The 17302-nt window shown below is 41.1% G+C and overlaps 1 protein-coding gene across 1 annotated transcript in view; it reads right to left on the bottom strand.

Annotated features, from left to right (window-relative positions):
* The window catches only part of DMRT1 (doublesex and mab-3 related transcription factor 1), a 79772-nt gene that overhangs the window by 15055 nt on the left and 47415 nt on the right, over positions 1 to 17302 (bottom strand). The gene's annotated exons all lie outside the window — the stretch shown is intronic.

Here is a 17302-nt window from a genome sequence, read left to right as displayed (position 1 = left end):
CAGCCGTATACCTCAGGGAACCAGCAATGGGGCTACAGCCCTGCCCGGGTGAGGGGTGGTCTTCCCAGCTGTGGAGCGTGGGTTCCCCACACCTCAGGGCACTGGAAATGGGGTTGCTGCTCCGCAGGAGAGATCCGTGGGTGCCCTATGCCTTGGGGTGCTGGCAAGAGTCTCCTGCCCTGTGGGAGAGCTGGTTGCGGAGGTGGCTGTCCTGTGGGGAGGAAGCAGAGGGGATGGCTACACAGGAGGGTGTCCTGCAACAGGGATTGAACTACCTCCCCACAGTTGTCTCCCCGGCCGAAGGGGCAGCTGCCCCACGGAGGGGCTGCCCAGCACTGCTGTGGGACACAAAACACACTACCCTACCCACCCACACACCCTGCCTTACCTTTATGGCAGGACTCCTGGCTCCCTCTGCTGCTGCTGCCTATACTGGCCAGTCAGTACGTGCTACACCTGCTGACTGACCAGCTCCTGATTGATTTTACTGGCAGCTGAGCTGACGTCGGGAAAGGGCAGCTCAGCAGGAGGACAGAATATACAGGACAAGTCACCTTTTTGTTTAAAAAAAGTGGGGGGGCCTAAAATCTGGGCCTGTCCCAGTGAAAACAGGACAGGTGGTCACCCTACTTAGGCACCTAAATCCCACATTTGGAGGCCAGAGAAACTCTCCAGATCTCCACACCACTGCAATCTATGTTTAGTCACGTCTGGCAGAGTCTTCATGGTGCCTCAGTTTGGCCCTCGCAAAGCCACTACATTCCTGGCTGGGCTAACTACTCGGGCTTGTGGTGTTGGCAGCAGTCCTTATACCCAAGAGGGCAGGAGCTGGGAGATCTAAGTTGGAATCCCTGCTCTGTGTGTTCCCTGCCAGATACCTCCCACCCCCTTGTCACAAGAAAGGACTGGCCTGCACTGCAAGCCTAGTTCCAGGAGACTAGTCACAGCTGTGAGTGCTGAGGGAAGGAGTCACTTTCTTTTGGCCAAGCCTACAGCTTCTCTTTACATTTCCAGCTGGCTGGGTTAGGGGGTTCCCCATTTAGGCATGCAGGCTCTCTATTTAACGCCCGGAGAAAGTTAGCTGCCTAAGAATGGGATTCACCAACATCAACAAGCGAACTCAGGGTTCTACTGACAGAAAGCTGACTGAAGTTTGGTATTGTAAAGTTATGCAACACCAAGCTCCTAATTCTCTGCAGTATTGTTACATCTGAAGAGTTCATAAATACATTCAAGGATCCCAAAGGCTGGATTCACAAAGGGACTTAATTCACTTAAGGACCTGACTAGGAATATTAGGGGATCTTAAATTGGGCTCAAAAATGATGTGCTGTTGAAACATGCCTTTGTAAACAACCACTAGCAATTTTTCCACACTTGAACAAAAATCCAGTGAAAAATGTTGTTGGGGTTTTTTTGGGGGGTGGTGGCAGTTGCAGTGGCTGAAAACAAAACTTGAAGGGACTGAGCAAGAACTGAGTTATAAACTGAAGGGAAAGGAAGTGTTTTTTTCTGTACAAGATGAGAGGAATAACAAACAAACTAACTAACTAGCAATGAACTGGACTGAAAATATTCTTTTCCTTTTGACAGTCTATACTCTCAGCATACTGGAGTTGCACTCTTGGCAGCATCACATTAATATACCTCTGCTGACTCAAGATATTTATGGTTTTATGAGGGTGTAGAGCCACATGAGACACATGGTTTTTAAAGCTAATGGCATTCCTTAGAGACAGACATGAAGTAAATTCAAGGGTATCTGTTGCTCTTGTTTTGCCGTTAATCCCAATATTTACCCAGGTTTTTCCTCTTTTCTGACAAGAGGACACTTTCATAGAACCTACATGTCCAATTCCCACAGTACTTTAAAACCAAGATTTCCTTTGTAGTGAAAAAAGCATAACATTTCAAAGAACATTTTGTGATTGTTTCATTTAATTATTTTTTCCCCAAAAAAATTCCTGTGGGTTTTCAACCAGCCCTAATCTGCGCATATGCTTTTCTTATGGCCTCTTCCACAGCCAGACACAAAACAGGTACATTTGCAACAGTCAGAGCCTTGATCCAGATTTTTAACAGAGATTTGTGTACTACAGATTGAACCTCTCCAGTCTGGCACCCTTAGGCCCTGACTGGTGTTGAAAGGGAATTTGCCAGGCCACTAGAAGTCAATATTGTCTAACAGCATTATCAACACTTCCACTGCGCACTTGTCTCTTAGAAGACATTGGGGGTAAATTACAGCTAAACAGCAGCACAGAACACAGAGAGCCAGGACTGGTTACTGTAAACCAACTTTATGAGACTGTGGAAAACTTGGTCACACCCATGATAAGTGGATATATGGCTAAATAAAATATGCCGGATTACAGATACTGCTGGATGAGACAGTACAGAGACAATTAAAGAGGTTCAACCTGTACTATAATTGACCTTACAGAGCTATTATGGCATACGGTGTTAAGAGATGTCATAGAGCTAACTAACAGCATGTGATGCACCCCAGCGCTGTAAAAGCTGTAGGTATGTGAACTGTGATACATATGGAATGTGCAGTATGGAGCTACTGCAGTCACACCATGCTAAGTCTCATTCAAATCAACAGACAGTTAATACCCCAGCTATAACCACTATTTTAACAGAAATACCTGAGCCATGTCAAGTTCTCTCCTTTTAAATACTCTTGACATTTTAAATAGAATGGAATGGAAAGATACCTTTAGAATGGAATTACACACTTTTAATTAGAACTGAGAATTATGTCACTGTAATTTACTGTATTATTGCACAGATCAAGCATCAATATACTTCTGTCTGACTAATCTCATCTACTTGGGAAAAAAAGAGCGTATAAAACCAACATGTTTTACAGCATGTAAAATTAGTTTTTTGACTATATACCAGCCAGCTGAATTAGTTGTAAAGGTCTGAGGCTTATAATCTTAGCATGACACACTTTGTCTAGGCAAGTGTGAACTCCAGGTATGCTTGGCAAAAAAAAAACAAAACACTTCACAAGCAGAAAAGTATCTTTGACATTTGCATGTCTGATCTACTTCAACAGGTCGAGGGGGAAGAAAATATCATTTATTACAGCCCATTTACCTCCGCAACAATTGCTCTTCAAAACCAAAGGAGACTAATACGATGGAACATACATGTTCTTTTTATGGTGGTAACCTCAAAGAGCCTAAGGCAAGAGCTAATACAGATGTAGTACAAGGCATTACACGAGTGCTGGGTGCTGTAGCTAGCAATTATCGTGGTATTTAACCAAATCTATCGCTCATCAGAAAAGCGTTTAGTGCGGTAGTCAGAGCGAGACAGGCTGACATGGAGCACAGCTACTTAACTGTCCCCTCTAGCCATTACACTTTCTCAACCCAAGAGTCATGTCAAATTAAACAACTACACATTGACTTTTCACTTCTCTAAACATTAAGGTGTGATTGACAACTTCTGGATGCTATCAGCCGGTCATTAGAATCAGCCAACATATTGTTAGCTTATTTGTGAGGCAGCTTCCCTCACTGCAACTGCACCTTCTGAGCTATTTCCTCGTGTGCTGTTTTTACAACCCGTGATAGACAATTTTGCCTTGCCTCCCTGGAGGGTCTTTGTAAACAAATGACACTTTGCTGCCGAAGGGTGATGCAGAGCAAAGCAACTTAGTTTGCCATGCAAGTTATCTTCCCTTTAATATCAAAATCAGTGCCTACACATTTTTAATCTAATTTTGAAATGTCTGGATAGCAATATTTCTGACAGACATTAGCAGTTCAAAAGGTACTTGTCAACATTTGCTATAACATTTCATCTCTTCACAACATTTTTCCAAATTTCAGTCATTCGTTTTGGGTGCCTGCACGCTGCTGTGGCTTTTAAATCAACTTGTGATCAGCATCAGGGTAGGAGGGAAGAGGCAAAGGTAAAGATGGGAAATTAAACCAATAGCCAGACAGAGCACTAGGAATGTCTAATTCAGACCTCATCAACACTAGAGCATCACTACATTACCTCACTATTTATTGGATGTCGAATCTTCCAGGTTAGCAAAGTTATTAGTTTGAAAGCCACACAAAGCAGGGCAAGAGGTGAAAAACAAGTTCCTTTGGTTTGATATGCAGCCACCTGGAACCTGCAAACTTCAAATGACGAGTGGCACTCCCCACACCCTTAACGCAAGCCACAAGATGAATGTAAAAGACGATTTCCAGATTTGCCTCCCCTCCTCCCACCACAGACCTGACAAAGCAGAAAGATGTAATTCTTCAGTAAATGTGGTCCCAAAGTAAAAGAAAAGGAAACTTGATAGGGTTTCTTTAACATTTTACAGTTTTTCTGCTTAACAACCATGCAGCATTAACACAGTATCATCTAACAGATTGACACAGATTCTCTGTATAAGAAAGCCCAGAAACCTATATGCAGATGTAAGGCATATGTGTGATTAGCTCACCTCCCACCCACAGAAGTCTACACTTCCAAGCAATTTACATTTCAAAATATGTGTAATTTTAGAAGGCTGTTACTGGACGAACCTATGAAATTCAATAATTACTAAACATGCATTGAAAGAAAGTGTACTTATTTGGCAAAAAGTGACTTGATTGACAAAAATCATAGAGTATCTGGTTTCACACTGGGTACTAATTTAAAATGGTTTGAGGACAATAATGTATTATTTTTGTTAAAGAGTGTCGTCATGTTGGCTATTTACAAGCGCATAAAATAAGTGACAGCTATGGTAAACATGAGGAGATGAGAGATTTAAAAGTAAATATGATACTTTATGAATTTTACACACGTCCACTGGCTGAAAAACGTTAACAGCTGTAAACTCACAAAACCCAAAGTTTTAAATGAAATATACGAGCTATTTTATGAGATAGTATCCAAAATATGCTATGGGCTTTCTAAATACAAAGGAAACACAGTAAGTACCGTGAAGGGCAAAGAATCTCTATCCAACTATTTCCATCATCTTCATCTTACTTGGTTTGAAACAGACTGATAGAATCATAGGAGTGAAAGAGTCCTCAAAGGATCATCTAATCCAGTCCTCTGCACTCATGGCAGAAATAAAATGTTTACAAGCTATCATAGTTTTAATGCAAACTCCATTGTTGCCCTTCATTTTTTCATTGGTGTGCTGCCATTACAGCACCTAATTTCAAGAGGGTAGCAGGACAGTTACTGCATCTCTGTCTAAAGCTATCTGTCATGCTTTAGGCACCTGACATCTTTCAAACTAAAGCATCCCTGATACAATAATGTACATAGATATGTCAGTTCATGTAACAATACAAAGGCATGCCTTTCATACATTTTTAATAGGATACAAATGCCTACTATTTTATCTTAGATGCTTACTTTTAATAAGCTCACATATAACAATATGGGTCCAATGGAAATAAACTCTCGGCTACACCGGTGATACAATAAATTCTGTCGTTACAATATTTTTGAAGCTTTTGACTAAAGTCCCACAACTCTGCTTCTCAGAGCAGTAGCTTTTCAGCTGTCAGAGACATGACTTGAGAAACTCTTTGGAACTTAGCGCGTACTAAAAAGCCAACGCACAAGCATAAAATTTGTTAATCTCAGAAGTAAAGACCATAGGCCAAATTCTGTCCCAGACACCCTGCAACAGCAATAGATTTGGCAAGAATCAGGGGTGTAACTGAAGACAGACTCTAATCACTGCTTCTTCCAAACCCCACACAAATGACTTGCAACTGACTTTAATTATACACTGGGTTTCATCCTATAAAGTCAGTATTAAAATTACACCTTACAACCCTACAAAACAACTTGCGCCAATTCCCATTTGAATTTTGTAGACAAGGACTATAATATTGTGGACCTCAAGTAACCGTATTTTTAACAGCACTTGCTTAATACATGAATTTGATTTTTTTTCAATTAGTTAATATTGAAATATGGACATCAAAGAAATGACTTGCACAGATATACAGTTATACTATACATGCATGTGCAGTGTGTATACCTGTCTCTGTGTGTATACATCTATATGTGTAGTCATCTATAGATACATATATGGGTCTATACAGGTCTATACACATAGATGTATGTGTATAGACCTGTATAGATGTATGCACCCGCACCTGTAAATGTATGAATGTGTACATTTTAATCTATCTATATATATATATCTAAAGCTAACTTTCAGGCCTCAGAAAACAAAACCCATCCCCATATAACAGCCAAATTCCTACATAACTCAATTTGGACATCTCATCTGGTGTGAACTGCACTCATTCCTAGTGTAAACCCCAGCGCGCTCTGCAATGATATACTGTAATGTCACATCGCAATCTGGATTTACTATAAAGGGCTGCTGACGAGTTTCAGAGCAGTAAACATTGCTGCGAGGTGTATTTCACACTGAGCTGGTTTTTATGAAGAACACTTCACCGCCCAGCCACGGCACTCAGATGATGAATGGTGAAAGATGCATGACAAGCTTCATCATTGTTTGTAAATCTTAACTGTTCCTGCTCACTAACTCTGCAGGCAATTTTCAAAGACAGCGGCCGACAGAAGGACAGCACAGCTCTCCTGAAGGTTATTCAACTTGTACTTGGCCTAAGCTACGCCTGTGAGGAACCATGCTTTGAAAATAAACTCACTGGTTACCCTCATCCTTAGAAGTAAAAGCCCTGGTTGGCTGCCATGTTAATGGGAACTAAATGAAGAAATCCCAACTACCAGCTCTATCACCTTTCACCCCTCACCCTGAATAGCTATATACATCATGCACACACAATATACACTGCTGTTATTTATGCATACAGTATACATACACATGTATAAAGTATGCAGAGTGAATGCTGGAATGTGCTGATCCACTGTTACCTGTATCGAGTATAGCTGCATAGAGCCTGCTATTGAGCCATACTGCTTCACCCCCTGGGCATGACAGGCGAGGCTCTTCTCTTGGAACTTTTCCTTACTATTTTGTTGTACGATCACACAGCCAGCTTCTACAGGCACAGTCCAACTCTCTGTCACATGCAACTGTTTACATATTAACATGCGTCCTGCATAGCGCTGGACCACCCCTTCAGGGAACTCCACAAGGCACCCTTCGCCCTCTTGCTTGGATCACTCTGGTCTGGGGAAACAATGGGATTCAACCTACTTCCTCACCAAATGACTATAGCTCTGCTCCCATAACCTAGCAGATCCGCAGGGAACCATAAGAGGCCATGGCATTATGCACTGGTTCAGGACTCCCTGTCTTCCCGCTATCAGAGAGGTAGCCATGTTAGTATGTATTCGCAAAAACAATGAGAAGTCCTGTGGCACCTTATAGACCAACAGTTTTTTTGGAGCATAAGCTTTTGTGGGCAAAGACCCACTTCATTAGAAGCCACAGGACTTCTCGTTGTCTTACCACTGACTTCTGAGTAATACAGGTTTTCTGGAAATGTGTATCTAAGATCTAGCTGCCTCATCGTTTGAAGTACAGGATTTCTATAGCACTTCTGGAGAATTACCTCAGCCAGAGGCAACCTATAACCCCATTGGTTGTTTTTCCCCCCCTCATTGGTCTGAACTACTGACAGCATATCTGCTGTTTACTTTGATTTGCCTTGTCCTCAAGGAGGTGACAAAACTTTCTCATAGGACCCCTTGTCTCTAGCAGAATATGAATTGAACATACTGCCTCCTAACAAAGCGTGTGAAACCCAAGTTAATACACATTTGCAATTTCTTACTTATACAAAGTGTTAGAGCACAGCTAAACAAACGCCCTCATGAAACTTTGTCTTGTTATGCCAACCAATGCTGGTAAAACTACAGAACTGATCAGAATGATACTTGCTGATTTGTTTCAAAAGCCCTTCCGAGTGGGAGAGGAATAACACATGTGTATATCAGACCTGCCACAGGTGTGCAGCTAGGGCTGTCTGCTATTTCTGTACCATTCCAAGTGGCCACGTCAAATGACAGCACTCCAACCAAGTCAACAGGGTGGCCTGGCATCCTTCAAGCTCCCCAGTATCTCACTTGGTCAGGTGCCCTTTTGTGCTATTTTAAATAAAATAGTAACAGAGAGGGAGCCGTGCTAGTCTATACACTATCAAAACAAAAAGCAGTCAAGTAGCACTTTAAAGACTAGCAACATAGTTTATTTGGTGAGCTTTCGTGGGACAGACCCACTTCTTCAGACCATAGCCAGACCAGAACAGACTCAATATTTAAGACACAGAGAACCAAAAACAGTAAGCAAGGAGGACATATCAGAAAAAGATAATCAAGGTGAGCAAATCAGAGAGTGTGGGGGGGTCAAGAATTAGATTAAGCCAAGTATGCGGACAAGCCCCTATAGTGACTCAGAAAGTTTTTAAATAAAATGTGTGAGAAAAAAATCTCAGTAAGCAAAGTGAGCTCTAGCTTTTTAGGGTTATCAGAATTAATTTCTGGCTTCCTTTGTAAGGACTTTGCAAAACATACACCTTTCTAATTGTGCAAGGTCTAGCTGTTTTGCACATTTATGATTGTCATCTGTTTTATTTTAGAGTCTATGCAGCATATAAAATATATTAGACTAGAAAACAAACAGACTTAAGGAAGACTCAGGGAAGAACTTAAGCACAATGGCCGTGTCTACACTAGCCCGAAACTTCGAAATGGCCATTTCGAAGTTTACTAATGAAGCACTGAAATGCATATTCAGAGCTTCATTAGCATGCGGGCGGCTGCGGCACTTCGAAATTGACGCAGCTCGCAGCTGCGCGGCTCGTCCCAACACGGTTCCTTTTCGAAAGGACCCCGCCTACTTCTACTACATCTGCTCATGGGAATAAGGAGACTTCGAAGTAGGCGGGGTCCTTTTAAAAAGGAGCCCCGTTGGGACGAGCCGTGCGGCTGCCCACATGCTAATGAAGCACTGAATATGCATTTCAGCACTTCATTAGTAAACTTCGAAATGGCAAATTGCATGGCCATTTCGAAGTTTGGGGCTAGTGTAGACGTAGCCAATGAGACTTAAGCACATGTGTTTAGATGAAGAGCTATGTGAATAACTGACTTTTTTGGGTTAAGCAGATGAACTAAAAATAATAATTGAATAAAAAAGGTTCCAGGTCACCTATATGATTTTTTTTATTTTTCTGGCAAAATGAAATAGTTAAAAACTTTTGTTTAAGCTCAAATGAAATGTTTCATTCAACCCAAATTATGTTTTGTTCAGCTCAAAACAAAACTTTGCATTTTCATATTTTTCTAATCTTTTTAAAATTAATTTTAAATAAAACTAAATAATTTAATTATTATTTATTTTAACTAAGCCAAAACAGTTTGACTCGGTGTTATCAAAATAAAGTATTCAGGCATTTTATTTTGCAATTAACAAAACAAAATTTTGCAATTTAGCAAACCAAAATGCCTAAATGCTTCACTTCAGTCATGCCAAATCAAACTTTTTCAAAAAGTTTTTTATATGAATGAAATAATTTGCTAAAATCTACTTGAATTTCTCAATTGTTTTAGTCAACCCAATCTACTTCTTTCAGGGAAAACTTAGTCACCTGACTATTTTCACCCACTTCTATTTAATTGCTTTCCTGAATAGGAATGTCTACTTCTGCTGGGATTTACAGATCAATTATAGATTCTTTACTGATTCAATTTTACTTAGCATAGCCTCAGCTATGAAATTATACATTAAATGGTTATTTAAAAACCTATATAAAAGTGATTTGCTATGATTTGTTATAAAATTCTCATCCAGGTCAACTGAAATTTTGATAATTGCTGTTATGCTAAAGAAATAATAATAATAATAATAATAATAATAATAATGTCACACATTAAAGTTAATTACTTGCTTACTTAAAAAAATTAAAAAAAATTACTTTTGGGTTTGCCAATTTTGATACTTGGTTTGCATTTAAAAAAAACATGCCACCTTCTTCTTTTTTTTTAAATCTATCTAGAAAGAAGGCCTGGTGAAATGTTAGCTAGTTTGTTCACACTTGACCCAACTTCCATTATAATTGATAGAAAGTTTCCTTCCAAAACACACCAATATATATTCATTGGGTCAGATGCCTCTGCAATCTCGGTCATGTGTAGATGCAGAATCATGGAGCATTCGAACTTAAAGGGACCTCAAGAAGCCATCAAGTCTAGTCCCCTGCCCTAATTGGTAGGACCAAGCAATGTAGACCATCCCTGATAGATGTCTATCTAACTTGCACTTAAATATTTCCAGTGATGGAAATTCCACAACCTTCGTAGGCAATTTGTTCCAATATTTAACCTCCCTAATGCTCAACTTAAAATTCCCTTGCTACAGTTTAAGTCCATTGCTCCTTGTTCTATCCTCAGAGGCCAAGGAGAACAATTTTTCTCCCTCCTCCTTGTAACATGCTTTTAGGTACTTGGAAACCGCTATCATGTCCCCTCTCAGTCTTCTCTTTTCTAAACTAAACAAGCCCAAGTCTTCCCTCATAACTCATGTTCTCTAGACCTTTAATCATTCTTGCTGCTCTTCTCTGGACCTTCTCCAGTTTCTCCACATCTTTCTTGAAATGTGGTGCCCAAAACAGGACACAATACTCTAAATGAGGTCTAATCAGTGCAGAGCAGAATGGAAGAATGACTTCTTGAGTCTTGCTGACAACACTCCTCTTAATGCATCCCAGAGTCATGTTTCCTTTTTTGCAACAGGGTCACACTGTTGACTTGTATGTCACAGTGCATCCACGTGTCACCTTTTAGTTAACTGATACATGTGGGTTTAAGTGTCAACACCGGGCTCTAATTTTTTTCTGAGCAGGCATCAAAGCATTGAAATTTACCAGGACGCTGCTCAAAGCAAATAGCTGGCCTGATGATGGGAATGTAGCAGTGGAAGATGGTTTGATTTGTATGCTTGAATATCAGCCATCTAAACCAAAGCTGGAAGAGTACTTCTAATTTTAGACCTGCTAGCCCACCTAACATTTGTAATTCATGTCTGAGGGGTGTTGTATGTAGAAGTAATAAATAAGAACCTGTTCAAAATAACAGTAGCCAAAATTAACTACAATTATGCAGGAACCCAATATGCAAATAAGAATGAAGATGAAATGACAGCGTTTTGTGAATCTGCATACATTTTTTGTAAATTGCCAAACGTTACCAGATGAGTTCAATTGGCATCCATAAAGAATAACAGATGTCTATTTTTTTTAAATTACTATTTAGTCTGAAATCGGTATTTAGGAAATAAGAGGAAAAGCGTCTCCATTTTCTGCTTTCAGTAATGTTCTTTCATAGCAGGGAGCTGGTCTATTCAGGAACATAGCTGGGACTTTCTGTTTTTAGCAGCAAGTTTTAACAAGCGAAACATTGCATAAGTCAGTACTCTAGCCAACGCTGCATTCCAGCCAGTGGGAGAAGACAGGGACTGTATTCTGACAGCAGCTCATTTTTACCTTCATGAACACAGGGGCTGCAATTTGCACTGTTCCTCGCCAACAAGGGACAGCTGTGCTCCTTGGGAAAGGACCAGGTGATGGTAACACCACTACCATGTTCCTCACTGAGCTTTTGCTTGTGCTGAGCAGCTGAAAAACTCAGCCAGATCTCCACAGGATCTCTATGGGTGGAGGCAAACCGGGAAAGACGCAGAAACAGCATCCCGCAGCTGTCAGAGCCCTGTCTCTTTGAGGGACAGCCAGGCAGACTTTGAGAACTATGGCAACTGGCTCCTCCTCCCTGGTAGAGATGGTTATGAAGCAGCTTGTAGTGTTGTGTCCCAGATCTCAAGGAGATTCATCAGCATAATCCAGGGAGTGAATCTTGCCCACTGGCTGAACACGAACTATAGCCAGATTCAGTTTCTTCCTCCACCACTGGGCAGTGCTTCTGACCATAGTGTTAAAAAGCAGCAACACCTCCCTTTCTGCAGGAATAGTGCTGCACAGCTTGGACAGACAACACTGTGAAACAGCTACAAGTTCAGGAAAGTGGCCTCATGGGTCTTCTACATACTAATTCTCTGTGACAGCCATATCTCTGATTCTGCTTTCAGGCACGATCTGTGACTCTAAAACATTATTTAAACCTCGTATGGCATCCAAGGGCACGGATTCATTTGAAAATGTTGTACTTGAGACACATCAGAAAGATGCATAGCTTTCAAACACTGCAATGCAGCCTAAGAAAAATGTCATAATCCAGAAGGTCTTTTACATTCTTCCGGTGTCTAATATTTCTGCTATTCACTGAAATGATTCTGAAGGTTCTTCTGTCATGAGAAGTGGGATTCTGTTTCGTGCATGTCTTTGAAACATGCTCTGGATTCTGCCATTATAAATGCAGTTGTGAGATGGATCTCATGCATTTGAGTCACAGTCAAATTCCTCATTCGGCATCATCAACGGATCAGCATTTTTTACAAAAAAGCATCAGAAAAATTATGAAGCTATGGTACTGGTTCTATAGCTAAGGGCCTGAGAGAGCTGCCACTATGTGCCTCATATTTCCCTAGCTGGAAAAGGAACCTCCTTTTTTGCTTGAAGTTCCTCATGCTTATTCCTACGCTAAAGTGTTTTTTTTTTCTTTAAATGTTGAAGTTAATTGGACAGGCCATTTTGAAGTAAGAAGACTTAAATACTTGGTTCACTTTCATTTCTTAAATGCCAAACTTTACTGCACTAAAGCTTAGCTCAGAAAATAACATGGACGAAGCATGTCACAGTTGTTTAATATACTGTTAAAGAGTGTATTAGTGCAACTGAAGCAGTCTTAAAAATTAAAGTTGAGTGGAATTTTTCTGGATTATTAGATGGAAATTACGTGTATAGGGGCATATCAAAATATACTGGCTGTGTGTGTGTGGTGCACTCTCGGGACCTGTCCAGAGAAAGGGTAGCAGAACTAGTACTAGTAATAATTAAGGACAACTTCCTTTAGCCTGTTTTGGGTGCTGAAAGAGAGAGATTCTGATGCCAGCTGCCTGGGGTATCTGCGTGTGGTACACTTAGTGACTGCTGTCAGCAGCATGTGGATTTATTGCAATATAAACTATCTGAATATACTGTAACCTATGTTCACATAACAGGCAGAGTGCTAAAATTTGCTCCACTTGGCCTGTAAGTTAGCTTTTCAAGAAGTGTTGCTTAATTAATTATTTTACACAATGTAATTTCTGTGCACAGTACATAATTAGTCCGTGGAACTCATTGCTACAGGAAGACATCTGAGACCTAGAACTGTGCAAGGTTAAAAAAGAGAATTTACATTCATAAGATAAGAAGTAATCCAGTTATAATAGGTAAGGCCAATAACAAATTTAGAAGGGATGATAAGTGGCATGCTTCAGGCCTTAAGCCAATCTATACTTAGCTATTATCCTAATTCCTTATAACGAGGGGACAGATAACCCCTTATATGCCTATTGCAGGGAGTCTCTTTCTCTGAAGCATCCAGAGCTGGTCTCTGACAAAGACAACACACTTGGTCTGACACAGTATGGCAACTGCTATGTCCTTATGCACCAAGTGAGAAAGCTTCTAACCACTTTAATTCTTCCACTTTACGTCTGAACAATTTTGCGGAACCTTTGGGGTCTGCTTATTTAGCAGGAGCTAACATTTCCGAACACCAATATCTCCCCAATAAATTTAAATTTTAAAAGTTGTTTAAAAAACTAGGTCCAACTCTCAGTTACTCTTCCACAGAGGTTTAAAGGAACCACTGTTTAAATAAGAATCAGGCTCGCTATTCACAGTATTAGCCATCTCCCATTACACAAAGGCTAGCTCTGGCACTCCCATTTCCCTCTTCCTGTAACTTCAAACCAATAGATTCTTGACCTTCCCCCCCCCCACCCCTCCACTCTCTTATTTGCTCACCTTGATCATTTTTTTTTACTTGTGCTCCTTGATTACTGTTTTTGGTTCTCTGTGCCTTAAATATTGAGTCTGTTCTGGTCTGGCTATGGTCTGAAGAAGTGGGTCTGTCCCACGAAAGCTCACCTAATAAACTATTTTGCTAGTCTTTAAAGTGCTACTTGACTGCTTTTTGTTTTGATAGTGTATAGACTAGCACGGCTCCCTCTCTGTTACTATTCAATAGATCTAGAGTGTCCCAATATGAAATGAACAAAGGGCTTTGTTGAGTCCGCTCTGTGACCCTGTCTGCAGCTGTGCCTGGCACCCTTATTTCGATGTGTGCTACTTTGGCATGTAGACGCTCCCTCGCAGCGCCTATTTCAATGTGGTGCTGCACAACGTCGATGTTGAACATCGACGTTGCCAGCCCTGGAGGATGTGTAGACGTTATTCATCGAAATAGCCTATTTCGATGTCGCTACATCGAAATAAGCTACTTCGATGTAGGCTTCACGTGTAGACGTAGCCATTGAGCTACCCTAAGTGTAACTGGCAGCGTAGCTGCACCATCCCTGGGTGTAGCACTGCAGGCACACCTGAGCCCTGCTGAGTACATAGCCACCAGCTTAGGAGAGTTTGTAGTCAGCACAGCTGAGCTGTGTCTTTGCTGTTGCTGTCCCTGCCCTGAGGCTAGTGTGACTTCTGCTAGCACCAGTTCAATGAGTGCTTACACAAGTATGTGTACACATGCAGGGGATGAACATCCCCAGCTCCGAAGGCAGACGGGACTTCAGTGTGAAAAGTGTGTGCTTATGCTTTTGCAAAACAAGCACTGAAGATAAGAATTCTTCTTCAATACCATACTAAGTATTCACATATCACTTACTGAGCACGGTCTGGAAAATGGAACACCCATCCCAGGGGATACACCAACATTTTGAAATGTAGCACAGAACAAAAATTCCAAAGTTCTTATTCTGGAACCACTGAACTTACCCTATCAGTATGTTTATATTATACTAGGTATTTTGCTATTATTGAACGGGAAGTGTTTAAAATTTAAATTTATAAACAAAAATTGTCTGAACAAAATGAGTCAAAATAAAATGAAACAAAGTCTAAATCAAATGCTTAACTTCTGTTGACATCGTTTAAAACACTTTGCTGGAATTCGTTGCTTTTGATGGCATTTTTAATGGAAAACTTTTTTTTTAACAAAACAGCATTTTCTGACATAAAACTGGTCTGCTGAAACTTTTTTGATCAATGTTACATTTAACATTTTCAAAGCACTTTACAAGAAAGTAATTCACTTGGCTAGCAAGTGTTGGGTGTACGTACCACAAGCCACCAAACAGTTAACACAGGCACTGCCAGCCAGTGATGACTGTCAGTCTCTCAGCAGCTGAGAGAATAAAAGGGTTGGAAACAGGAAGCAGAAGATCAGGGCAGCTACCAGAGAGGTGAGCAGGTTGGAGAAAGAGCTCCTGAGAGCAAGCTACAAACCAACAGGCTAGGGAACCTGCAGAGATTCAGGAGAAGGTAGGAAGGAGCTCAGGCACCGTTAGAGTCCAAGAATCCTGATCTGGCTCCTAAACTGGAAAGTGGGTGGTGGGTCTGGGTTCCCCTGCTAATTCCTTGACAGATTTGGGAGTGAAGAGAGTTTTCAGACTCCTGGATACCAGGAATAGATTGGGAAGGCCACTAATTTACGCAAGCCCAGAAGCTGTGCCATGTGTGGCCAGAAGAAGTGTCACTGAACTGACACGCTGCTTCACAGGAAGAAGAGTGTTATCCCATTTTACAGATGTGAAAACTGAGTCAGAGCAATTAAATAACTGGTCCAGGAAGCCATGTCAGTGATATAATTAGAACTCAGGATCTGTAGGTGTCCAATTTTGTGTTAAAATCACAGACAATGACTCCTGCTAGCTCATCATTTGTACTGCTAGAATTCCAGGGATTTTCATAGGAAAGCAAAAAAAAATCAACTGCTCCGAGCAAGGCCCACATCTTAAAAATCACGTAACCGCCTCAGCCATGGACAAGGGAATACACAAAATAAAAATCTCAATGTTTTATTGAGCAATATAAGCATGAAGTGGGGGTTTATTTTGTGGGTTTCTTTGAACAAAATGGTCATTTAAAAATCAAGGGGGAGGAGTGCGTGTGACAGAAAAAAATCTCTTTAATTTTCTTCTCTGTAGCTTTGAACATTTTCCTGTATATATTTCCTGTCCAGACACTGCAGATTTCCAGGTTCTAGTTTAGGGAAACGCGCCTGTTCACGAAGAGCACTTAAGAACATGTTTAACTTTCAGTTCGTGGATGTCAGGTTATGCTTAAACTAAACATAAGCACTATTCTGAAAGGGACAGATTTAAGCGAACCTGTCCTGAACTGAGGTCTCACTGACATACTTCAGCACTTGCTTATCTTTAAGCACACAGGGTCTGCTCATTGAAGACAAAAGAAAGACAACAACTGATTTCAACAGACATTGGATTGGGCCTGTAAGAACTCACACTGGAGTTTGGGACTCTCTCCATCAGGGGTACTCAGGTTAATTGATGCCTCACTGATAGATGACTATGCTGCAAATGTCTACACTGTTTCTCCTCTACTTTCCCCATGACCTCTCAAGCTTGACTCCAAAACAAATGCGTTTTGCACACAATGGACTCAAGAGTCTCCTCTCCCATGTCTCTTTCCCATTGCTCTTGATTCTGAAACATAAGTAGAAGGGGAATTAAAAGCTAAGGGAGGGAAATGGGGAAAGTTTTCTAAAGTGCAACGAAGACTCCGTCTACCTCAGGAGCTGGACATGACTCCCAGCTGGCACAGACTAGCTCAGCAGCAAGCAGCTGCAATAGCACGGGCTGCAGCACGAAGCAGCACAGGCTAGCTACCCCAAGTACATATACAGGGGGTGCAGGTGGATTGGCACTTGGGGCAGGCAGCACATGCCCTGGCTCACTCCTGCCCATGCTACTGTGGCTATTTTAAGGAAACTACCACAAGTAGGTGTACCCAAGCTGGGAATCTCACCCATAGCTTCAACTGCAGTCTTAGCCTAAGAGTCCCTTCCCCTTCTGCCTATTTTCAGTTCATCTGAAACTTGGCAGTTCTGAAGAGTCTATTGCAAACTTCACAGCTCATTCTTTCACTATTTATCTCTAAATGATCTTATTTTTGCCACTAACAAAGCCGTAGTTAGAAGGGCACCAACCCTGCCAGCTGGAAGTAATTTTCATTAGAAATGTTTAAAGTACAAGAAGCTGGAGAGATGGTGTGTTGTCATTTAGCAAATGTCACCCCATTACTAAATGCAACCTACTGTAACATGGCGTGACCTCAGGTGGGAACGTCAGAAGCCTTCAGGCTAACCGAGCAGTCAACTGAGTGGAACAATGTCAATGAAATGATTGGACTGAAATTCTAAC

The sequence above is a fragment of the Carettochelys insculpta genome, chromosome 5 (genome assembly GCF_033958435.1).
Source record: "Carettochelys insculpta isolate YL-2023 chromosome 5, ASM3395843v1, whole genome shotgun sequence".
NCBI classification, from domain to species: domain Eukaryota; kingdom Metazoa; phylum Chordata; order Testudines; family Carettochelyidae; genus Carettochelys; species Carettochelys insculpta.
This window is presented reverse-complemented; position numbering and strand designations above follow the sequence as displayed.